Source organism: Camelus ferus, chromosome 30 (genome assembly GCF_009834535.1).
Source record: "Camelus ferus isolate YT-003-E chromosome 30, BCGSAC_Cfer_1.0, whole genome shotgun sequence".
Lineage (NCBI taxonomy): Eukaryota > Metazoa > Chordata > Mammalia > Artiodactyla > Camelidae > Camelus > Camelus ferus.
Window position 1 is genome coordinate 4,761,948 of NC_045725.1, and position 25,243 is coordinate 4,787,190.

General features: G+C 41.3%; 1 long non-coding RNA gene across 2 annotated transcripts; it reads left to right on the plus strand.

Annotated features, from left to right (window-relative positions):
- The first annotated feature begins 402 nt into the window (after positions 1 to 402).
- On the plus strand, positions 403 to 23,602 carry LOC116660637. 2 transcript variants are annotated; one of them, XR_004316217.1, is made up of 3 exons: positions 403 to 413; positions 5,847 to 5,850; positions 22,356 to 23,602. It is a non-coding gene; the product is annotated as an uncharacterized LOC116660637 (long non-coding RNA). The 2 variants fall into 2 exon arrangements; XR_004316218.1 differs by lacking the exons at positions 5,847 to 5,850; positions 22,356 to 23,602 and adding exons at positions 5,132 to 5,134; positions 20,045 to 20,205.
- Positions 23,603 to 25,243: the final 1,641 nt, after the last annotated feature.

Below are 25,243 nucleotides of genomic sequence, written 5' to 3' on the forward strand. Positions count from 1 at the left end.
TACTGCTTTTGCTATGTACTTACACTAGTATTTAGAATATACTTACACAAGTATATTTATATAAGTTTTAGTACACATATATAATAGATATATGTATGGCACAGTTATACGTATGTGCTTATGTGTAACATATATATGCTTAAATGTAATTTAATACTACGTTACATAACACAGAAGACATATATATTATATACTTACACTAAATATTATACTAATGTCATAATTAGATGGGTTGGATTTTGAAATTAATCAATCTTTAGTCTAGGACTTTATAAGGCAAGGTCAGCTATTAGCAATTTCATTTAAGGCATTTTTACCCGTGGATCTTGAAGAGCTGACCCAAAGCACTTCCAATATTTGGTGTATCCAATAATATCACTTCTCCTCTCCCTTTATAATATTTGCTCTTCAGAGTCCTTTGGAAAATGTCATAAGAGGATTTCACCTACTCTATTTCCTGTCTTTCATTTCATTGATTCTCCCTGTAAAGTCAGATAAGTACATAGCAATATCAGAAGGCTGTGGGTTTTTTTAAGCTTTTACAGCTAATACAATGCTATTTTCTAGATGCCTTGGTGCACATTTTAGAGTGTTCACACTTTTCCCGAAATCAACTCATCCCAATATAATGATTAGTGCCCTTTATGCTAAAAGATATGCAAATTATTTTGGAAGTTTTCTATTCAAATTATAACTTTTTTCAAATTATTTTTAAAAGGATGGCCTCCCTGAGGTCTTTGTGAGAAAATTTGGTGAAGGTGTTCATTTCCTAAGTCAGCTCTAAATGTGGCCCTCAAAGCCGGGTTTCCTTCCGTGGCGGTGTGTGGATGGTGTATTGTTTTTGCAGGCTAAGTAGAGCTGGGGGGTTCTCTACGTGAAAACCTCAGGCAAGTGGGAGTTCCCAGGCCTGCGGTGCTCTGGGCACCTGCCGTGTGTGTACAAGTGTGTCGTGTGTCATGGGACTGTGTGCAAGGGAGCCCTGCTCTGTGTGTGGGTTCAGAGCATCTCCCGGGAATGTTCCCGACCTAAGAACCAGGAGCCAGAAATAGCCAGAGTGAGCAGTAATATCTTCCAAGGAGGGCGAGGCCTCGTTTGCTCGCAGTCCTGTTTAAGGATTGCTTTTCCATGAGGCTCCTTTGAAGCCTTGGTTGTGGGATAAATGACACCTCATCTTGAGAAACCACAGCGTCCTGTGCAGTCACAGTTCACCTCGGTGGTCTGGACTGCTTCCCAGGACGGTCCTTGGGGAAAAGCCTCGGCTTCCTGGATGGTTTGCAACAGTGAGTCTTGAACTTTCAGGCAAATGAGAACACCTTCCCCTCCCCCGTTGGCAGTTGTCCTGTTCATGGATGTCTCACCTCTCCCTTGTGAGAGCTGCTGTCAGGGTCTTCTTGCCCAGGCTAGTCTCGACCTAAGATCAGCTAGACGCCTGGGTGGAGGTGCCTCCCGGCCAGCAGCACGGTGACCCTGTGAAGCCCCCGGGTCCCAGGTCTCGTCGGCTCATCCCCTGCGTTTTGTCTGTTGGGGGGGAGTTGGGACGCTTGCTGTGCTTTCCTCTTAGATCCTGTGACCCCATCTCCCAATAGCACCGCCTGTCACTCGTTCAGATGCTCCTCTTTCATACACAAGCCGCTGGGCTCCACTGCTGAATCCCCGCACCTACAGGGCACATGGTGTTATTCAAATTGTCTGTGGTCTGATTTTTGCCTTCCTCGCGCCCACTTCACGTAGCTCAGCAGGCTCGGCGCTCCAGGCCCCGCGTTTACACCGGGGCACCATCTCTGGCCAGGGTCCCGCCTGGCATGCCTCCTCCCCTCCATCCCACGGCCTGTCTGTCTTCTTAGTTTTGGGTTCTGCCGCTACGACCTGCTGCCACCGTGTTCCTGGTGGATTTAATCACAATAAAATCACAATAAAATCACAATAAAATAGGTGGATTTAATGTGGACTGCTGATCCAGATTCCGGTCGGAAGTTCAGTCTTAACTGGTGAGGATCCAATTTTCCACTCTGAGATTAAAATCCAGATGGTAGCCAGCCATGTTTCACTCTTAGGTGAGAATGAAAAAGAAGTCGGCCTGCTTTAAATAATTAGAATATAAAGAGACGTAATTTCCAGAGCACTAAGATCTTGTTAATAAATGTTTAATATTCTTTTATAATTCGCACATTCTCTGTAGATGAACATTTGGTGGTGTTATGACTTTAAATATAGACAAGGAAGATACAAGGCTATAAATCTAAAACCCTAAAATGGGCAAAACAATGGAGAAAATTAGAAGCTGGTTAATGTATTTTTGCTATGATTCTTAAAAGAAAGCACCTAATACCTAATGCCCAGTTTCTATTAAAGAAGATTTTAATTGAAACATTAAGCTTCATTATATATAAGTTTCTAAATGATAACCTACTACTACCAATTTTTAAATCTAAATCCTGGCGTTGAACTATAACTTTTGCTAATTAAGGTGTATATGCTTAGAAATTACATTAGAATTTTAAATGTGAAATGGTTTAACAATGGCTTAAAATGATGTAAGCTAAAACACTCCTCAGAGTCTATCGTTTGTCAAAGAGATGTTCTTGCAACTAGAAATGGGCCACAGAATTGTGTGTCTTTAGGGGCTTGGCAGGAACGGAAACTGAAACCTAAATACTTGGCCAGAGTGGCCCAATATTGAGCCTTAGGAAGTCGTAAGGACTGAGACAGACTACAGGCTAAAAAATTTGCTTAAGAACTTTCAAAATTAAATAAATGTTTTAAAAACTACCTGCTTGTCCTGGCTAAACAAACACATAAGAAATATGCAGCAGACTAGCCCATCACCAGTTTGCAAAAAAATTGACTTTATTTTTGAATCCACAGATAGTTATATACATTTAGAATGTAAATATTTAAGACAAATTCTATCTAAAGCAACATTTCAAATAAAGAGGAAGTTGAAAAGGGAGTCAAATGACCACCAGGTATTATTGTTCCGTGGATAAATACTAGGAGTAGAGACCTGGTCGTGCCCAGGATCGTGGGTCTCTGCTCAGCTCTGCTAGGGGCCCAGTGCCTGGGAGCCAGGCTCAGTGCGGGCATCTCAGTGGGTGCGCAGGACCTGACCCGGCGAGCAGCCAGCAGCTTGGTGAAGGGCGGTCCTCACTCCATACGCCTTGTGCTTGATCAAGGGCTATGTATGCTTTTCGGGGAGAGAAATGTAAGTTTCTGAGGGAGACAATCACTCCCTGGTCTCCCCTGCACCCCTCTGCCCTCATCTAAGGAGTGGGATTCTGGGCAAAGGGCTTGACTCCAACCTCTGATAATATTAGCATATTATCAGTATTTGTAGGAGAGGTAAAGGTATTTAACCGTTATTTGTACAAAACCCCAAAATAATCACATTAGTTCTGCAGAGCTGAGTAACTTGAAAGTGTGTGTGTGTGTGTGTGTGTCTGTGTGTAGAAAAGAGAGAGGTTGATTTGAACGTACTGTTACTATTTGCCCATGGCAGAAGTGTTAACGTTCAGAGAAAATTTGCTGGGAAGCAATAATGGTCTAAAAAAGTCTCATAAAATACCTAGTGCATAAATAAATAATTTACTATTAATGCCAGGTTGTATGTGATCTGAATTTTCTCCAGTCTCTCTCAAAGCATAATAGCTCTCTAGGTATTGGGTAAATAATTCATTATAAATACACCTTGGAAGGTTAAAAAGTAAACAAGGATGTATTTATTGCCTCCATTTTTCAGAGTTAGCTAAGAAAAACTGGCTGAATAGCAGAGTCAAGTTCAGATTGTTAAAAGGTAATATTGAACAATTATGTGAATTTCAGCATCATTTTATATATGCAAATGAGAGAGAGAAAGAAAGGGAGAGAGATTAGAAATGTGTTGGTGCTGACAGTTTCAAAATATAAGTTATCCTTCTAAGAAATCTTTTCGGGTAGCAGAGTTTGCGCAGCTTTGTGGAGATGGGAAATGGAAGAGGAAGTATCTCGCTGCCCCTTCCTACAGTCCCTTAGGCAGGAGATGCCACTGGAAGGCTGGGAACTTCCCCTGGTGGCTGCAGCTTGCTTGCCCCCTTCACAGTGCCCGGACCGCCCCTTGCCTTCTACGCTATAGCTCTTTCTCTGTTTTCAGATTTTCTGTCCATGACTGAGTCCCAGGTAAGGATGAATAACATCACAAATCATTTCATATGGATCTCAAGTCTGGAGCCAAACTGCTTGGGTTCAAACTCCAGCTCAAGGGGGTGCTTTTGAGAGCATGCTGAGCACTCTGTGGTCCATTCCCTGGTCTGTAAAATGGAAATGATAATAACTTGGTTGTTGTGGGGATTAAATGTGTGAGTTGAAGGGGGTGTGCAGAATCATCACTCATTAAATATTGGCCGTATTTCTATACTTTTTGGATGTACTTGCTTATCTTCATCTACTGGAAGTATCAGTCATGATCAGACGTTAACTATACACTTAAGAGAAAAGCAAAGCATAACCATATATCTTCCAATTCGTTGGCCAGTTCGAGAACTGAGCTACTTTCTTTTTACAGCCCTAGGAATGTGATTATTTAACTTAGAAGCCATGAATACTGCTGGTTTTGGATAGCAGTGGCTTGACAGACGTCTAGGAACACCCCTCACATCACTGCCCCTCTTGTGAGTTTCTTTCCTTCTTTACCGTGTCCTCTGAATTGTTCCTGCACATCTAATTTCTTCTTGGAATCGAAGGCGATGCCAAGGGCCAGGGTTCCAAGCCATCTTGCTCTGTCGATGGAAACGACTAGGTGACTTTTGACAGGTGGCCAAGGTCACCTGAGCGGGAGGACTGTGCTGTTTGCTTAATAGCACTCAGGAGAGCAGACTGAAGCGTGAGCAGACCAGGAAGGTAAGATTGGCCTCAGAACGTCATCTCTTCAGTGGCCTAAAGCTTTGCTAAGATGACAAAGTGTAGCTTTGAGGGTCTCAGAGGGGATGCCACTGGCTCAGTTGTGATGGTTGGGGGAGGGTGTTGAGACGGGAGGCTGTGGCCACTAGATCCTTGGTGTGGTAGTGGGTGGGGCTAAGGGTAAGAAGTTCCTGGGTTTTGTAGTATTTCCTGAAGGAAAAATGCAGTCTTCTTTGTACCTAGCGCCTGTCCTGAATAGTCTGTGTGGGAAGGAGAAACGCTTGGCAAGGTTTGAGAATGAGTCTCCTGGAATGAGTCTCCTGGAATGAGTGCTGCATATTAATAGGACTCATGATTGGGACATTTTCTTTGTTTAATTAGATGATTACTATATCTATTCAATTTCAACTCTTGTGCCATCAGCATTTCAGGTGGAGATATAGAAGAGGTAATTGGCAAAGTAGTCATTTTCATTTTTTCTACATTGTCTAGGATCCAAGACCTTGAGGCAAATTCTTTTAAGTGATGTCCCAGAGTCTCAGGTCTGCATTTGCAGTTCGCAAGTCGGCGCCGCTGTCAGTGAGGTGAAGCTATTCCTTCCCACGGCCTTGCTCCTTCCTCGTCATTATCCTTCCTTTTAAATAATTAGGGAGCACAGAACGTGGTCTAAGTACATACTGTGTTGAACTTCACTGGATGTGGGAAGTATCTGTATAATTTTGGAACATATTATTTTAAATGATGGATGGGTCATCTTTGAGTCCAGGAAGGGGTTGAAGAGAATTCATAGCTAAAGCTGTAAATTGAATATTGACAAATTTCAATGTATAGGACAAACATAGGTGAAATTAGCTTATTGCTAATACAGGAGACTCAGTAACTGAGTTGAGGTGAGTCCAGGTGAGGTTAAAGAACACCCACCAGTTTCATAGCAGAAGGAAAGCTGGGAACCTTACTTAGTCCTATTGATAAAGTCTGGTGGATATTTGAGGATTCAGTTTATTTGCCTGAATGAGACCCCATGTTTTGACAGTTTTTGTGACTGGCCATATTATAGAATGTATAATTTAGATATTTATCAATTTCATAGATTATAATAGGTTGGTACTTGTCAAAAGGATTTAACCAAAAAGATCTGGTTGTAAAATGGTCCCAGTAAATCCTACTGCAGAAACTGATAAACTAGTGAAAAGATAAGCAAAAGAGGAATGTTAAAGGTAATACTGACCTTAAGATAATAGAATTTCCAGAATGTTCTGTCAGAGCAGGGCTTCATCTGAGTTCAGGCTGTTGAGCCCTTTTCACCCTAAGCTATCTTATGAGCAGTCCTGACATCCATACTTATGCCAGGTGGCATTCTGTACCAGCTGGGGCTCCTGGAACTGACCTTTTAATTTCTTCCTAGTCAGTGAATCCAAGAGCTCCTAACAGCTGTTCTAAAAGCAGTAGAAAACTGGTCCCTGATCAGCAGAAGAATTTCAGAATCCTTCAGTCTGGAGTAAATGTCCATACATGGAGATTAAGCAGGACAATTCATCAACATCTTGCGGTAATCCTTGGCCAGGTATTGAGTGTGCGGTGGAAAGTTAAGGTGCTTAAAAAGTTACTCTCACTTGTTTTATAAGATGCACATCACGCAAGTCTTATTTCCATAAGATCATTTTTCACCCCTTGCAAGGCCAAGACCACAAGAAGTAATGGAACTTGAAGGTGGACAATTTGTGAAAAAGATCAGCAGTTGTCATGAGATGTAATAACACCTGTGGTCTCCACCTCCTGCTGTCCCGGTCCTTCTGTCTTCACGCTTCTCATCCTGACCTTTGTCAGATGTTTTCTTCCATTTTCCAGACCACTGCCCAGCAATATAAGCAGATTTGTGTATCGAAGTTTTGGTTTTTAAAAAATTCTAGATCTTTACCTAATTCCATGAGCATATTTACAAAAACCTCCCAGTTCCCCTTAAATAAAAGAATTGGATCTAAACAGAGGGAGAGGTGCTTATTTTGTACTATGCATAGACTCTACCTGATTTGGCTCTGGGCCGTACAAAGTCAGTTGTGCTGAGGTCAGGTTTTCAGTCTATTTAAAGAAAGCCATCTCTGTAGACCTGCACTGTCCTTTCTGTGGCCACTAGCCCCAGGTTGCTCTGGAGAACTTGGAACATAGCTAGCTCGAATGGAGATACGCTTTAGGCATAAAATATACATTGAATTTCCAAGATTTGCCATAAAGAAGAATATAAAATATCTTATTAATAATTTTTATATTGGTTGCCATGTTGAATAGTAATAATTTGGATATATTAAGTTAAGTAAAATGTATTATTGAAGTTAATTTTGCCTCTTTCTTACTTTTGTAATGTAACTGCTAGAAAAGTTAGTATCACATGGGTGGCTTGAATCACACGCGTATTGGACAGTGCTGCTCCAAGCTGCATAGTAAATGTCTTCAGAGAAGTCACAAAATGTTTCTAAATGGTGACCATACAGCAGCAAGAACTTAAAAAAAAAAAACAAAAAACACCCTGAAAAGAATGACTTTTAAAGAGAGTCAGAGTCAGTATTGACTATCTGATTTTAATTAGTTAGCAGTGAGTTCACTTGACAGAGAGAAAGTTTCCCGGGAGTTCACAGGAGCTGAGACAGCAGAAAAAGCAGGAGCGCATGTGCTTTGTTCTAGCTGATACATCGTGGCTGGATTTACATGGGAACTTAATTTGAGTAGTGAAGAAATAGTCATAAAAACATGGATTCTTCCAAATATCTAGAGTTACAAAAGCCAGTGAAGGAGTGTTATGTAGCTGACGAAACATGCAGGTTTTTATTGAATTATTTTCTGTTTTTACTGCTTAGATAGTGAAATGAAGCTAATACTGGGAGATTTATGGCTACTACTAATAACAGAGGCATCATAAAGACTATAGCAAGTGGAACATTTTCAGTCAGAAAAGTAAAGACGTATAAATTGCTTCAAAGAAGGGATACCTAAAGGATCTTCCTGGTCCCGATCAGGATTAAACTGAGGAAGGAGAATGAGGAGCATCTGGCCTACTGGGACTTTCTGTTAAGACTGAAATTTTTCATTTATTTTTTAGTATTCCAAGGAGATATGGGTGACATCATATTACCCAAGACAAAAGGCCAGATAATGGTCAAATTGACAACGAAACAAAGGTTTTCAGAGTACTGGAAGATAATTGAAAATGAGAATTATGTGATTCTTCTTTCACATGTAGCTCTTACTTGTTATGAAGTTTTTCTTTGTCTACTTTATTGAAGCATCACTTACCTAAAATAAAATATTTTCATTCTAAGTGTACAGTTGGAATTGATTTTGAAAAAAAAAACATGTTTAGTCATGTGACCACCACCCCAAACAAGACATAGAACAGTTCTCCGTCTGGGGTGGTAACTCCGGAAAACTTCCTGGGATCCTTTGCAACAATCCTCAGCCCCTCTGCAGGTTATCAGTGATATGATTTCTAACACTTTAGATTAGTTTTGCTCCTTCTAGAACTTCATGTAAATGGAATCATATATTTTTCATTTTTTTTTTTAGCATCTAGCTTCTTCAGCTCAGGATGAATGCTGCAGTATATATCAATATTTAATGCCTTTTTGTTGCTGAATAGTATTCCATTATATGGATAAACACATTTTTGTTTGTCCCTTAACCTATCGATGGACATGTGGATTGTTTGCAGTTTGAAGCTTTGGAAATAAATCTGCTGTATAAACATTCAAAGACAGGCTTTGTGTGGACATGTGTTTTCAAGTCAATTGGTAAATACCTAGGAGCAAGGCTGCTGATTCTATGGTAAGATTATGTTTAGTTTTGCCGGAAACTACCAACTGTCTTCCAAAGTGGCGGCACCCTTTTGAATTTCCACCACCAGTGAATGAGAGCCCCGCTGCTCTGCAGCCTTGCTGGTGTGAGGTGTCTATTCAGGTCTTTTGCCTACTTTTTGATTGGGTTGTGTTTTTTTTTTAATTGTTGGATTTTGAGAGTTTTTGAACTTTGGGATCTAAGTCCTTTATCAGATTGGTGTTTTGAAAACATCTTCTCCTGAACTACGGCTTATTTTTATTTTCCTAATACTATTTTTTGCAGGGCCTGAGTTTTTGAAATAAATTCTATTGTATCAATGTTTTCTTTCTTGGATTGTGCTTTTGGTGTCATGTCTAAAATCTCATCACCTGCTGTGGTTTGAAAGTGTCTCCCCAAAATTCATCTGTAGAAATCCTAACCCCCAAAATGATGGCATTAGAAGGTGGGGCCTTCGGAAAGTGCTTAAGTCAGGAGGATGGAACCCTCATGAAGGAGATTGGGGTCTTCTAAAAGAGGCACCAAAGAGTTCCCTAGTCTCTTCCACCATGTGAGGACCCAGCGAAAGGCTGGCAGTCTACAACTCAGAAGACAGTTCTCACCCTGATCTCAGGCTTTCGTCCTCCGGAACTGTGAACAGTAGGCTTCTGTTGTTTATAAACTACCCAGTCTGTGATATTTTGCCATAACAGCCAGAATAGAATGAGACATCAACAAACCCATAGTCACTTAAGATTTTTCTTTATAGTTTTTTCTTGTTTTAGGTCTATTCAGCTTTTCTGTTTCATCTTGAATCAGTTTCAGTAGTTTGTGTCTTTCTAGGAATTCATCAGTTTTACCAAAATTATCTAATTTGTCATCATACAATTGTTCATACGATTTTCTTATAATTATTTTTCTTTTGTAAGGTTGGTAGTAATAGTCCCCCTTTTATTTAATTTCGTAAGTTAAGTCATCTCTATTTTTTCCTGTTAGTCTAGTGAAAAGTGTGTTGATATTTTTGAAGTATCAACTTCTGGTTTTGTTGATCTTCTTTATTATTTTTCTATCCTCTATTTCATTAATTTTACTCTAATCTTGTTTTTTTTTTCTTCTTTTTTCTTATTTTGGGTTTGGTTTGCTCTTTTTTTCCAGTGTCTTAAGGTGGGAGGCTAGGTTGTTGACTTTTTATACTTAACATATGTTTTTACAGCTATAAACGTTCCTCTAAGCACTCATTTAGCTGCATCCTCCAAGTTTTAGGATGTTTTATCTTAATTTTCACTCATGTCAAAGTATTTTCTTAATTTCCCTTGTCGTTTCTTTCTGACCCACTGGTTACTTATAGTGTTTTGTTTAATTTCCACATATTTGTAAATTTCCAAGATTTCTTTCTGTTATTAATTTATAATTTTACTCCATTGTGATTGGAGGATGTACTTTGTACAGTTTTGATCCTTTTAAGTTTTCTGGGGCTTATTTTATGAACTAAATTATGGTCTATACTGGAGATTATTTTGTGTGCTCTTTAGATGAATATGTATTATTCTTTTTTTGGGTGGAGTGTTTATGGATGTCTGTTAGGTCTTGTTTGCATATAACATTGTTCAAGGCTTTTTTGTCCTTGTTGATTACCTGCCTGGTCTTTCTATCCATTATTGTAAGTAGGATATTGAAGTCTCCAACTATTAATGTTGAATTGTCTGTTGCTACCCTCAATTCTATTAGCTTTTGCTTCATTTGTTTGGGGGCACTGTTATTAGGTGCATGTATGCTTATCATTCTTACTGATGGATTGACCCCTTTATCACTATAAGATCTCTCTCTTTATCTCTAGTAACATTTTTTGTGTGAAGTCTATTTTGTTTGGAATTAGTATAGCCATTCCAGATTTCTTATAGCTGCTGTTCATATGATATATCTCTTTTCCATCCTTTTACTTTCAGCCTATTCGAATATTTGAATCTACTCTGTGTTTCTTGTTGACAGCCTACAGTTGGATCTTGTTTTGTTTAGCTTACCCAGTCTGATTGGATTATTTAATCAATTCACATTTAATGTTATTATCGATATACTTGGGTTTATGTATGTCATTTTACTTTTTGTTTTCTACATGTCTCATAAAATACATCTTGATGGTCCAGATGGCAGATTGTGGTAGGCAGAATGACCCTCCAGAGATGCCCACACTCTAATTCCAGAGACTCATGAATACATTATGTTACATGGCAAAAGAACCTTTGCAGACGTAATTATGGTCCTGAAAATAGGGAGATTATCCTGGATTACCCAGGTTAGCAATCTAATCATGCAAGCCCTGGAGTCAGAGAGATGCGCAGAAAGGGAAGTCAAAGAGCCTTGAAGTGTGAAAGAGACTAGACCCAGCATTGCTGGAGGGGCCCCTGGAAAACATGAGTAGGAAAGTGGGCAGCATCTAGGAGCGAACATCAGCCCCTGCCTGACAGCCAGTGAGGAAATGGGGACCCCAGCCCTACATCTGCAAGGGACTAAGTTAAGCCAACAACTCAAACGAGCTCTGATTCTTCTCCAGAGTTTCAGCCTTGTGAGACCTTTAGACACAGGATTGAGCCAAACTTCTGACCTACAAAAGCTGTGAGATAATAAATTTACATTAAGTAGTAAATTTGTGCTAATTTGTTACCACAGCAATGGAAACTAATATGCATAGAATGAGGTGTATGTTGTTATGTCAGGTGAATCAAGTGCATTAGAACAGACCTATAGCCAGTCAAGGATGAGTGTCTGAGGTGGACTCCACCATGAGAAACAGGACCATTCGGGGAGATGAGTCATAGATGCAGAACAAAAGGTGGGGAGTAAGGAGAAGCAGAGAATTTGGTGATCAATATTTGATGTTAAAAAATTGTTGAAAATGAATTATTATGCATAGAATGTTATGCATGGATTCCTGTGCATTTTGCTCAGAGTAAGAGAAACTTGGAATGACCTTTATTAATTAGTGACCTTACCCCATAAAAACATGAGATTTCTACTTATGTTTAAGACATTGAGATTCTTATTTGTTGAGTTGAAAGGAAAGGAGCCAGCTTATCAAAAGAGAGATGATTTTTCTTATCCAGTCCTGAATAGTTTAATAATTCATACAGAAATCACAAATAATTTAATGGGTTGAGTTAAACATTCTCTAGTAATAAGGGCAATTTTTACATCCATTGGTTCTTGTCATTCTAGGATGGGAATAGAGTCTGGGAACCTGGTGTCTCAAAGAATCCGAAGTGAACTGAATTTTAAGTCATTCTCATTTTCCTATTCCATTGCCTTAGTATTGTTTGGGTCGGGATGAGGTTTTACAGCAGCTTATCAAAAATATTGCATAAAACTTCAGTCATCTTTTCCTTTCTAGTGACTTATTCCATAAGCCCTTAAATCATCTGAAAATGTGATCAGACATCCTTCTGACACAGTCCTCCCAAACAATACGAAAGGTGGTGGTGGTGGGGGACTCAGCAGGTGTGAGAACTGCTGTTATAAATCCAGCCGGGCGGGGCAGGATGCTGTGACTAACTGCACGGCACCAGGTAGCTCTCCTGGGATTGCCATTGTGTGCAAGGTGAAGCGATTTCTCACAGCTTCCTAACGTTAAACCCGTTAAACCCCATAGATCATCGTGTTGAGCCATCCATCCTAAGAAGGTTAAAAGGGACATTACTAAAACCTGGCATGGAGACGCAGAATTTCAATAGGCTGATATGTCATTCAGCTTAAGGCTTTAAAGGGGAGAGGTGATAGTTATTTTAAGATTGATACCAAATGCTATTTAACCTTTCTTCCTCTGCCTCTCCCCAAACTGCCCCAAAGGGTTTATAATTATGGAACCTAATTCCTCTGCTAGGTCCTCTTTTTCATTTCCCAGTTTTTGCAAATGAGTCTATAATTGGTCCACATAAATGCAAGCCTTTGTTGTTTTTGTTGTTGTTTAGTGGGCCTTCTAGAATTAAATCCCTATTTGAAATGGAAATAACATGTCTTCATCTGCTTATAAGCGTTTTGGTTATTTCTGACCACGTTGACATCCCAGAAATGTCTGCACGTAATCTAAAGCAGATGTTCCTCTCATGTCAGGAATAAATTGCAGTGGCTACTAGGGGAAAAGTCGTTTTGCTGTGCTTTTTCCAGAAGAAAGGTTCTTGGTAGGGAATAACAGTTCCAGAGTTACCTGTTTATTTTTTATTGAAGTATAGTTGATATACAATATTATATAAGTTACAGGTGTATAATATAGTGATTCATAATTTTTAAAGGTTATCCTACACTATGAGTTATTATAAAATATTGGCTATATTCTCTGTGTTGTACAATATATCCTTGTAGCTTATTGTATACCTAATAGTATGTACCTATTTTTTGACCTTTAGCCTTGAATCAGAGAAAACCCACATCATGCTCTCCAGTTTAAATAGACGATGGCTTCATTAATTAATATTGTCCATAGCATCAAGACTGAGTACATGTCTATAAACTGTATTTTCCAGTTTTCCGAGAGCCTCTCTCTTGAAAGATCTTTGCTCCTCTACCTGCTCCTTGATGTGCCCCCACTGGCCCTTCCCTTAGCTTGAGGCTTTTCTCCCGTTGAGAACGCAGATACTCATGACTGAGTTGATGCGGGTAGCTTTACCCCTTACCTAGTCTTAATGTGCATGACATTAAAGTGAATGAATTCATCAGATCATCTAAAACAGGTTTTAATAAAGGAGAGGTGGAAAGTGCAGGGCAGTGGCCAGTGGGGCAGGGGGCAGCTCTATCTTGAAAGACTAAGCAGAGGAGGCAGGGCGGAAGGCAGTCCTCCCGGAGTTGATTATTTTTCTTGGGACCAGCCCTGCTTTGAAAATAAACATCATCTTTCCTCTGTTGTTTATCCTTTCTTTGTAAGCTTAATTTACAAATGTTATGAATGGATGAGTGAATGAATGAATGAAATTCTCTTCACAGTCACCAGTTAAGAAGCTAAGGATTATCCTGGTAACATTTTGACATTGTTTTTTTCTTGGAACGAAAGAAGAAGGCTTCTCTTACAATGAATCCCTCTCTGACATAACGAGTCAAGAAAGACAGGGACTGTTTCCTCTGGGAAACATTTCCGAAGATTGAGCTGAGCTGAGCCTTCTCTCTTTTACAGTTATTTTTATTTCCACCTATTGCAGTGGCTGCGCTGTGGAGTAGCAGGCTCGTGTCTTAAGCTCTCTTTTTGGCTTCTCTTACCCTTATTCTGGTCCTCACAGGCATCTGATTTCCCTCGTCCGCAACACTGGGTATGTGAGCAGCAACTGAGCCTCTAGCTTCATTTCCAAACTATAATTTGTACCTTGAGCTAAGCTGATGCCCCACTTCCCACCACTGGGACACAGAGTTGAGACTTTCACCTCCTATTATCTGCACTATAAAGAACCAGACGCACGCCTGATTAGGATTTTTCTTAACTTTTTAACTTCTATTCATTTGTTTGTTTGTTTGTTTTAATTGAAGTATAGTCAATTAACTATGTGTCAATTTCTGGTGTTCAGCACAGTGTCCCAGTCATGCATATACATACATATATCCGTTTTCATATTCTTTTTCATTAAAGGTTATTACAAGATATTGAACATAGCTCCCTGTGCTACACAGAAGAAACTTTTTTTAAAATCTATTTTTATATATAGTGGCCAACATGTGTAAATCTCAAACTCCTAAATTTATCCCTTTTCTTAACTCTTTATTTCCCAAGTTAGGGATCCGTCCTCTCTCAAGTTTTAGCCATAGGAGTGCCCATTTTTGGTAAAGACTTAGAACTTAACCGAACTTAACACAGATACAGATAAGCATTTAGAACTCTGAAGTTCTAAAAACTGTAAAAGCTATAAATATGAGCTGCAGAACTTAGACTTTGCTGTGAATGATTAGGAGGGGTTTAAGAGACATCACAGATATAAATTATCTTCTGAATCGTTCAGTAAAAAATAACTCACTAATATGAAAATAATATGGTGTACTTTCTTAGGAAATTGGTATATACACAAAATTTACTAGACTGATAATCATCATGTATTGGGTACAGGTTTTTTCCTCTCTCTCTCCACTGGTCTGCTTTGGGCCATTAAGAGGAGTTTTTATGCTTCTCTGGGAAGCACTGAGGTGAAATCTTCAATTCTTGTCTCCACCCCCTCCCTGTCTTCCCCCATCAGAAAAGGACTGATTTGGTTGCCTGGCCTGGTCCTCGGGCTTCTCTCTCCTGGAAGCCCTCCAGGATTGCCACAGGTGTTGTCTCCAGTCGGTGCCTCCCACCAGGGCTGACCCCGTCCGCGAGGACTCTGTCCATGCTCCTCCGGTGCCTGAGATGGTGACTTCGTCTCTGGGCAGTAGCCCACACCTCGGAGCCGAGCATTGCCCCCACGTCAGCACTGCCACAAATTAGGCTGACATTTTGTTCCTCAACTCCTGTATCGATTTCTTAATTGTTCCTGAACTTCAGAAAAGGTTATCACGGTTCAAGCTCCAGCAAGGACATTGGGGATGATCTGATTAGTCCCTGTAGAAAAAAAAAGAGTTCTCTGAGCTGCCCTCCACGGTGTCACGTTGCCACTGGAGCTTAAGGGAAACTTGGGTGCTGAGTCAGTGTCACTGAGTGTAGGGGACAGCCCGTTTTTCAGGGGCCGGCGAGCCACACTTGCACAGATCAATGGCTACAACGAGAATGCCCGGGTACTTATTTTTAATGAAGAACATTCTTGTAGAGACAACCGGCAGTGTGTTTTGGTGGGTTTCCACATCCTCTCACTTTGAGCAGATCTCCTCAAGAGGCTGTCTTAGAATTCAGAGGCTGATTGGTGTAAGAGCTGAGAGTCAGTAGAGTTGACTGGGTTGTCCCCCAGGTGCCGGGCATCAAGCAGGTGGCTGGCTGCATGTCCGTATCGGGACCCCGACCATGAACTTGTCAGAGAGTCAGTGGTTTAGGGCGAGTGTGGTGGAGCCCTGACAGTCTTGACTTTCTGACCCTCTTTCTGTCACTCTGCAGTGACAGTTCTCTCTGATGGGCCTGTCCTTTGGTGTCTGGTTGATATCTCCAATTAGGTTGGTCAGGGCTTGGCCCGGGGACTTTCTGTCCTTTTGCTGACACTGTGCAGGTCCGCTCTGATCCAGATACCAGAGGGTGCAGCCAACCCTGCAAGCACTTCCTGCGGCACCCTCACACCAGGAGGCCTCTTCCACCTCGGTGAAGGTCAGCTCCTGCTGTACGTGAACTCCCGCAGCCATCAATTGTGTCTCTTTGAAGGAGGACTCCACATACATAAGGTTCCAGAAGACTCTGCGAGTTTAACTACCCCGTCCTCCACCAGTGCCTGACGGCTGTGGGGGCATCGATGTGCCTAGCTTCCCTGCCCTCTGATGGTGACAAGTCTCGGGCGGGATGTGCGCTCCCTACAGGGTTTCTTTGGGACCTAACCCATGCTGGCCTCCGAGGGACTTCGCCTGATATCACACCATCGTGCGGCCTGCCTCCCTTCCTGGCCTGCTTCCTCCTTCCGCACTCCCTACTGATTCTTCCTGGGACATGTTCTCATGTTCTCTCTTTTACATAAATCAAAACCTCAGGTTCTGATTTTGGGAAAACCAACCTAATTCAACAGTATCCGTATTTCATTATAACCAGATTTGTCATGTCTGCAGTGGGGAGATCACTTAATTTTTCCCCCCATGTCCCTAAATATCATCTATAAGCCGTTAGGATTAGTGAACCGATAGCTAAAACATCCATCTAATGAACTGGTGCCTTTGTGTGGTGACTCGGAGCACGGAAGTGCGCTATCCTCCTGTGACAAGACGGGGTAAGGCCCATGTGAGAAAGGAAGCTGGTGGGCAGAGCCCAGAGCAGGAGGGTGGGAGGCCCAGCCAGATTCTCATTTCTGCTTTGTCTGGTCCTGCTGGCTTGGCCCTGGGAGAGCAGACTGAAGTCTCTGGGTGGTAGGCCATTCACAGAAAAATGATGGGACTGGATTAGAAAATTTCTAATCTCTCCTTGGTTTAAGAGAAACTGAAGACCCTGGACCAGTGTTTGAGTGTTGAAAGCAAGTTTTGTGGCCAAAGGGGAACCCAGCACTGTGCAGACAGTAGGCTCCGAGGGACACGGCTCAGTCGAGGGGAAAGACAGGTATTCAAGAGCTGAAAACCATCGTCTTGGTGTTAGTCAAGGACCTGCAGAGAAACAGACCCCACCTGCTGTATATATATGTATATATAGGTATACAGAGAGAAGAATTTATTTAAGGAGTTGACGTGCATGCTTGTGGGGGCTGGCCAATCCAAATTCTGCAGGACAGGCAGGTGGGCTGGGGACCCAGGGAAAACCTGACATGTGGCTTGAGTCCAAAAGCTGCCCGCTGGCAGAAATTCCCTCTCCCCTGGGGGAGGTTAGTCTTTTCTCCAAGGCCTTCAACTCATTGGATGAGCCCCACACACATGACAGAGGACAACCTGCTTTATTCAAAGTCTGCTGAATTAAATTCCAGTCCCATCCGACCTTCATGGCAGCCTCTGAGCTTGTGTTTGACCAAATACCCGGTGCCTGCGGCCTTGCCAAGTTGATACATAGCGTTAACCATCACGCTGTTCCTTACTGGGAAGTCGGAATTTCTGGGTGATTGGCAGGTGATATCTGGGCTAGTCACTTAGGCCTGGGGTGAGTGTGAGAGGGTCCAGGAGGCGTCCAGGACATGTGGCTCCAGCCACCCTACCAGCACCGTGGTTGGCTGCTGGGCAGTCGGGCCAGGATTCGCACCGTCACCCTCAACATTCTGTGGGCCAAGGAATAGTTAAGAGACCTGTGTGTAAGGCCAAATATAAGGAGAGCAACTACTAAGATCAAGTTCAGGGATTTTTGTAATTTGATGTTCATTTCATTCACTTGCCATCAATTCCACAAGATGAGAAAAGAAGTTTACACTTGAGGAGAGATTATTCCCCAAGAGGAAACTGGTTCAGGAACAGATTGTGAGTCAAGCATTTGTGTGATTAGTGAGTAGACACAGTTTAATATCTTTGAGGTCAGTAATGTAACTTTGAGGTCAAAAAATTACATAATAAATGAACAACTGCAGACAGGCTGGGCCAGAAAACATTGTGAATTATTTAATTTTGCTTCTTTTTATTATGACATGGCCATTTGCAGCTACTGTTTTTCGCTATGGCATCAAACTCCCGTCCTCTCCCTGTTTCTTCTGCCCTTTTGTCCTTCTTACTGTGTCTGTCCATCTCATTCCACCTGTCGTATCTTCAAACCCCTTGCTCTCGTCCCACGTCCCAGGCCCCGACCAGCATTGCTCAAAAATGGTCTTTGGGCGTTTCTCCCAGTGCTTGTTGAAGATGTAGATTTTTGTCTTCGAAGACCCACTGTCACAAACCCACGTTTACCTGTGTGTCCCCCATTGGCTCATGGAAATATTTTGTTTGAGGGTGGCAATGGCCCACTGTTTTCTTGGAGGTTTGTAACCCAGAGTGGTGACTAATGCATTCAGTTCTTGAGGGGGGTGGCTGGGGGAGGGTAATATTGGGGGCTTACTCTGCCTGGGGGGCAGCTGACCCAGCCTGTGTGTGGGATCGAGTCAGTGTGCCCCAGTCTAGAGGGGAATTACAGCTTCCCTGCTCCCTAGTTCAGGTTCTCTGGTAGGAGTTAAAAGTAGAGGAGGAAGGCAGTGAAAACTATATAGATGTATATTTGGTGGAAAACTTTAGGGTATAGATCAAAATGCACATTTGAATTTCTCATTTTGAAATAAATTTGACTATTTTCTGCCCCGTTACCATACTATCATTCCTCTATCTCAGAATGTATCTTTTTCACATCTTAATAAATTGACACGTTGGAAGATAATGATAATAATGAAATCATACGTGGAATGTACTGTTTATTATCTCGACATTATTTCAGTTAAAGCCTATTTTTCCCAATAACAACGTAAAATCTCAAGCATAATTGCATAGTCATAACAGCATTTTAACTTATATTAAAACAAGTAAAAAGTGGCAAATGAGTCTCAGTTAAAATCTTCCCTGTGTTTGGAGTTGCATAGATTTCTGGCTGAAAGGAGAGAAGTTAGAAAACTTTGTTTCCTGTGAAATGCTGAAATATGAATGATTATGTCAAGATTCCTGCAGCAAAGCTCAGAAATCTTCCTTTAAGTTGCTGCAGTGAATCTTCCCCTCTCTCTTGATTTGTCTCTCTCTCAACATCAACTATGTTTGATTTTTTTTTCCTGACCAGTGCTAATAGCACTGCATTGTTGTTACGTGAATTACAGGTCCATGGGAGATTTAAGACTTAAAAAATATATCCCCTCTGAGAAATGTGGCTTGTAATCTCAAGTATAAATCTCTGATTATATCTCAGACTTTCAAATCAAACACATGATTAAAAACTCCTTGTTATTCTAAAAATCCAAAGAGAAAGAACACAAGTCTGATCGTCAACTTTAGATACTGTCAGTCATTTGGTTACGAGGTGACTCCACGCCACGTTATGGAAGCTGTTGTGTGGTCATACTTTTCAGACATCATCAGATGTGGAGAGCATTGGGTCTGGTGGAAATGGAAAGTAACATTATCGTTACAGAAGTAGGTTGTTTTATATAGACATTCCAGTAAATTCAGATCCCAAATTATTCATACAGCTTTAGCACCCAGATGGACATGATCTTTCCTGCTCATTATGAAAAAGTCCACCAGAAAAAAAATTAGATTCTCCCTTTCTATCCTGATGGTAACAAGCCTACCTAAGAGACCAAGTGTCAAAGAATTTTTTCCGTAGCTCCAATTAGCAAAATGATTCAGAGTCCCAGACTGCACCTGCTTAGGTGTGACCAGTGTTTACGGCATGCATTTGCTGCTGCAGAAGAAGAAAAATAGTAGAATATGATTAATAACAAGTTTTATACTGGCTCAAAAAGACAAAACTAAATAAAAATTCCATTGCCTTAAGGTTAGGCATAGTAAAGCTACTTCTCGCCTCTTCTTTTCTCAAGAATCAATCCGAGACTCAAGAAGGAAAAGAAACAGAGAACACTAAAGTCCCCCATCAGTGAAACTGGAAAGGGACTGAACAACTCAGCTGGTGGAGTGTGTTGGGGGTGGGCGTGTGGCAATGATAAGAAAGGGCTGGTTGGCCATGCACATCCTTGGAGACTCGAGTGGGAAGAACCAGCCATTATGACCTGCAGGTTCATGGGGGGGAATGTTCCAGACGTGGGTCTTGGGCACAGAGGCAGGTGGATGAATGACTGCAGGGTGTTCAGTACAGTCTGCATTTTAGAAGGTAAACCTCTGTTTCCCCCTCCACCCAATGACAGATCACAGTCAGGATGATGCTTCTCCAGACATGAGACAGAGGATCTTCCTCTGGAGAAATGCAAACACCCCAGAGGAAAGGTCTACAGACACTAGCAATCAGGGGTCCCCAACAAAAATAAATCCAGCTTTTTCTCCTGTTCAGTGGGCCGTGTTTTTGTTTTGTTGATGGTTTCCTCTGCTGTGCAAAAGCTTTTAAATTTAATTAGGTCCCAATCGTATATTTTTGCTTTTGTTTCTTTCGCCTTAGGAGACAGAGCCAAAAACATACGGCTATGATTTATGTCAAAGGGTGTTCTGCCCAGATTCTTTTCTAGGAGTTTTATGGTTTCAGGTCTTACACTTAGGTCGTTAATCCGCTTTGAGTTTATGTTTCTTTGTGGTGTGAGGAAATGATCTAATGTCAGTCTTTTACAGGTAGCTGTCCAGTTTTCCCAGCACCACTTTTGAAGAGACTATCTTTTCTCCATTGCATGTTCTTGCCTCCTTTGTCAAAATTAATTGACTGTACATGTGGGGGTTTAGCTCTAGGCTCTGTATTCTGTTCTAGTGATCTATGTGTCTGTTTTTGTGCCAGTACCATGCTGTTTTGAATTCTATAGTTTTGTAGTATAGTCTGAAGTTGTAGAAAATAAATAAGCAATGAGGATATATTATACCATACAGGGAAATACAGCCATTTTTTGGTAATAACTTTAAATGGAGCATAATCTATAAAAATATTGAATCACTGTATTGTACATGTGAAACTAATGAAATATTGTATATCAATCATACTTCAATTAAAAATAAACAGATAAACAAAAAGACCCAAATAAATAAATCCAGCTTATTCCCCATTTGTTCACCAGTCTACAACTCCACCTGCCCTAGGAACTTCCAGTCAACATTTTGGACATAGAAAGATCTTCAGATATGAAAAAAGGAATGCAGGGAAACTAAGGAACTGAAAAATACTTAACATAAAAATATTTAACATAAAAATAGTTGACATATTTAATATCCTTAGGAAGATAAAAGAATCCATTCATGAAGCAAGAAGAAGATGTTATTTAAATATTCAAATGACTAAAAAGAACACTTCTAAACATATATGTAGATATAGATATTAAAGTCTAAATATAATGCTTAAGAAAGTCTTTTTTTTAGAATTTTAGAATTCTCAAATTTAGAATTAGGTTTTAGAATTAAAAAAAAAAAAAAAGAAATAGACATTGGAGAGAAAAGAAAGAAAATTAGCTATTCCAATATCTGACAGTAGGGGTTTCAGAAAGAGTGAACAGAAAATTGCACAGGAAAATTGTCAGAAGAATAATGTAGTAAATATTCCCAGAACCAAACACTAGTGTCTAGAGTGAAATAACCCAATGAGTGCCCAGCAGCACAGTGAATAAAAGAAAAGACCTACCCCAGGCTGTAGCGCCATGAATTTCGGAACAATGATCAGGAAGAGTTCTGAAAATCTTCCTGAGGGGAAAGGCAGGTCAAAGAGTCTCAAAAAAGGGAGACATCAGACTTCTCAGCAGCAACACTGGAGTCTAGAAGATGAAGAAACATCACTTTCAAAATTCTTATTTTCAACCTAAACTTTAATATTTAAAAAGATTGCTGCTCGAGAATGAAGGTAGAATAAAGAAATGTTGACATGTGAAAAGCGTCAAGAATTTACCTAGGGTGAGGGTTCGGGTTTCAAATGATCACCGAAATGTACGAAAGAGGACATAGTTTCAGGCAAATTCTGCTTTTTAATTAAAGAATAATCTCACTAGAATCGTGACACATACTCTGCAACACAGCCTTCACTGCTTGTTAGATTGATTTTTTTTTCTCAGCAAGAACATAATACTTCTCTTTTCTCCCTTGCTGAATTTAGTCCTCTAAGAAAGGGTTGGATTTTTATTACTTCAGATTAAAGTCTTTAATTTCCCTATAAAACACGTGCAGAATATGCATGGCCAAGGGTCTGTTACCTTCTCCATCAAGTGTTCCGTGTGCCCTGGAAGGTGAAGGCTCTAAGCAGGAGGGGATCGGTAGACGGCCTATATTTATCCCCTCTACCTGGAGTGCCGATGGCTCTTGTGATGTGCCTGCCTACTGGAGCCCAGACACGGGAACCATCCTGCCATCTGTTTGTGTGCAGGTCACCAGCCAGCAGATGGTAAACTCGGGTAAGTTTGCTTTTCTATTTTGAGATTTACTGAGAGCAGGGGAGCTTATTCTCTGTGTCTCTGTCTCTCTGTGTCTGCCTAACACTGGAAAAGAGTTTTCACTTTTGGATAGTGTTGGAGTTCTAAAAAAACACTTGCTTTGACACCAAAATCAAGAATTTTCTGTTTGCACACAGTGCTGCTACTGAGGCTGCATGGGTTTGCCCAGGTGTTCCGGCTTTGTGGGAGGAGGAGGAGTATGTTGCAGATGGCTGCCGATGCCTGTGGAAGGTCAGGGACAGATCCGGTGGTCAGGGCGGCTTCTGGGCCACAGGTGCGTGTGGAGGTTTCTCTGAGAGGAATGGCAGGAGTGTGCCCTGCTATCTCTGTTCTGCTCTGGAAGAGGGTTGGAAGCTCTGTCAAAGAAGAGTCAACTCATCAAGTTTAAATGGTACCCTTTCTGCAATCTATTTAGCTTAAGTCCTCAGCTTCACCAGTTAGGAACAAAACTGTTCAGAAACTATTGTCCTGAGACCCATCCTCCCCATGCCGGTAAGTGAAAAATCCTGTTGTGTGTACATGGCTCTGAGCATCTCCCGAGGTGTGCACCTGTGTCCATGAGAAACCTGTCCTCAGCTTCAGGCTCAGTTCCACTGAGGAATCACCCCCTTGTCACCAGCAGGTTCATTGCTCTTGTGAAGTGAAAAAAATCTGTCTTGTATCATGATCATTTATGGGTAGTGGAGGGTCTGTCTTGAGCCCCAAAGTATTGAGCATTTTATGTTGTAGCTCTTCCACGGACCACTGTCTATGGCTAGCTAAGTCCAAGTTCCTAGCATCCCACAAAGTCGTATTCCAGTTGAGCCAGGCTGTCGTGATGGTTTAGACCGGTGCAGGTACCTCCGCTGCCAGTGGTGCCGTGGGAACCGCAGCTTCACAGGAACGCAGGGCGAGGCGGCCCAGGCTCCCCGGCGGGTCTCGTGCGTGATTGCGGCTTTGATCCAGCCAGCTGTTTCTGCCATCCTTGGTGCCATGGCCACCGTCTTTCCTGCAACCACCTTGGTGGAGCGTCTTCAGTGATCCTCCCAAGCTACCGTACTTCCAGGTGGGGGAAGAATTCCCCTTCTTTTTGTATCGCATTTAATCACAGCCTGTTCCACAGCCACATTTCTTCGCTCCCCAGAACCCCCACACTCCTTCAAACCTAGACATGCTCGGCCAGAATAGACAGATAGAGCAAGTTGAGTATCATGGCGCCCAGAATGAACTCTTGCCCTCTGTGGTCGTCTTCTTGACTCACAGTGTATCTGTGTGGTGGGACCCTAATGTATCTCTGCAGTCTGGCTTTGGTTGTCCCCACTTTCTCACGTCTGACAGTCATGCCTCTGTTTGTTTAAGCTCCAAACCCCCGTGATAGACAGGATTCCACACTCAATATATATCTGAGTGTCCAGCTCAAAATCAGAAAGATATATATATTCCAAGGGGCATGACTCAATTCTGCCACTGGAAACATCCAAATCCTGAGGCAAATGCATTGCAGAGGGAGGTACGATGTCTAACTTCTTTCACGGAAGAGGGAAAAGGGTAATTCTAGTCCCTCTCATCAAGAAACAGGAGATCCAAAACTAATTCTGGTGCCAACTGTTAACATAATAAAATTATCACCTTGAGACATCAACATTTGCATAACAGTTTATAGTTTATGAAGCTGTAGAGAAAACAGAAGCATTTCTTCCCAAAATTCAGACTTCAAAAATTTCCCCCGAAGTCTAATCGCGTCCTTTCTGTTGCTTTTTACAAAAAACATTCCTCTTACTTAAATGACTTCTCAGCTTCTCAGCATGAATTCCCTCTTATTCTGATATTACTATTGTGTTAAATCTGATCTGGAGTATTTCTAGGGTAGACATGCATTGATTAATAATCAAGATACTCACTTCTTGCATCGCATATGCAAAAAAAAAATCTTTGAGTGTTCCTACTAAATTCAGGTAGTCAGGCATAGGGATTGGAGGTTGATGCCCAAGGCACTCTCGGACTGGCTCCTGCAAATACATTGTCACTGATTCATGGGTTATCTATGTGAATAAAACTGATGATCTCGGTTTAACATGTTTGGTATTGTTATATGATTTAAAAACGTGCCCAAAGAATAAAAGTCTCACTCTGTTAAAATACTAACTCACAATTTCTTTTTCTTCTATTCTCCCATTTAAATATGGCTGTAGAATTACCAGCTTTTTAAGATCACCCTTGGCATGTCAATGCATTTGTAATGAGTATAATTTCTTTCTCTAGACTTTAACTTCCTCAGAATCTGAAGGTAGCATTTGCTGAAGGTTAATGCAGGAAATGGTATTCTATATTTTGAATGCTGTAAGATACAGTCTAGGGTGATAAAAAAAATTGGTCTGCTTTATGGAATTTAAGTGAATTTCAATCTTAGGGCTCCCTGACTGAAAATGAAGACAGTTACTTCTATGAGAATTTAGAAACACGTTATGTTCGTCATCGTGAACCAGTGAACCAGTGGCTCAAGCCTTTCCTGGGATTTTTAAGGAAACTGTGTTGGGCCAGTTCCTGGGGAATTGGGGAAACAGCTGTCTGAACATGATGCATAGTTGAACAGGAGGACATTTCTTGGGCCCCTAGGACCCAGTGGATGCTAAAGAAACATGGTAAATTCCAGTAAACCCAGGGTCACAACCTGGCTGTTCCGAAGGGAGCTCTGTCATGGTTCAGGGGCGAGGGAACGAGCATGGGAGCTCATGGACCTACTTTGTCCTGTAGTTGCATAACCTTAGGCAACTTATTTAACTTATTGGAACTCAGTTTCACCACCTGTGAGCAGCTCATCTTTATGCTTGTTTGTGACTGTTTTTTCCAGAGACAGAATTTCTTAATTTTTACGGAGTAAAGCACACCATGTTTTTCTCTTTATATTAATGTTGTTTCGGGTCTTAATTAAGAACTTTCCCTGCTTAGAGGTCACGATGAGGAGGTCCTCATAGATTATCTTCTCAAAGCTTTTATGTTTCATTTTTCACGTAAGATCTATACTC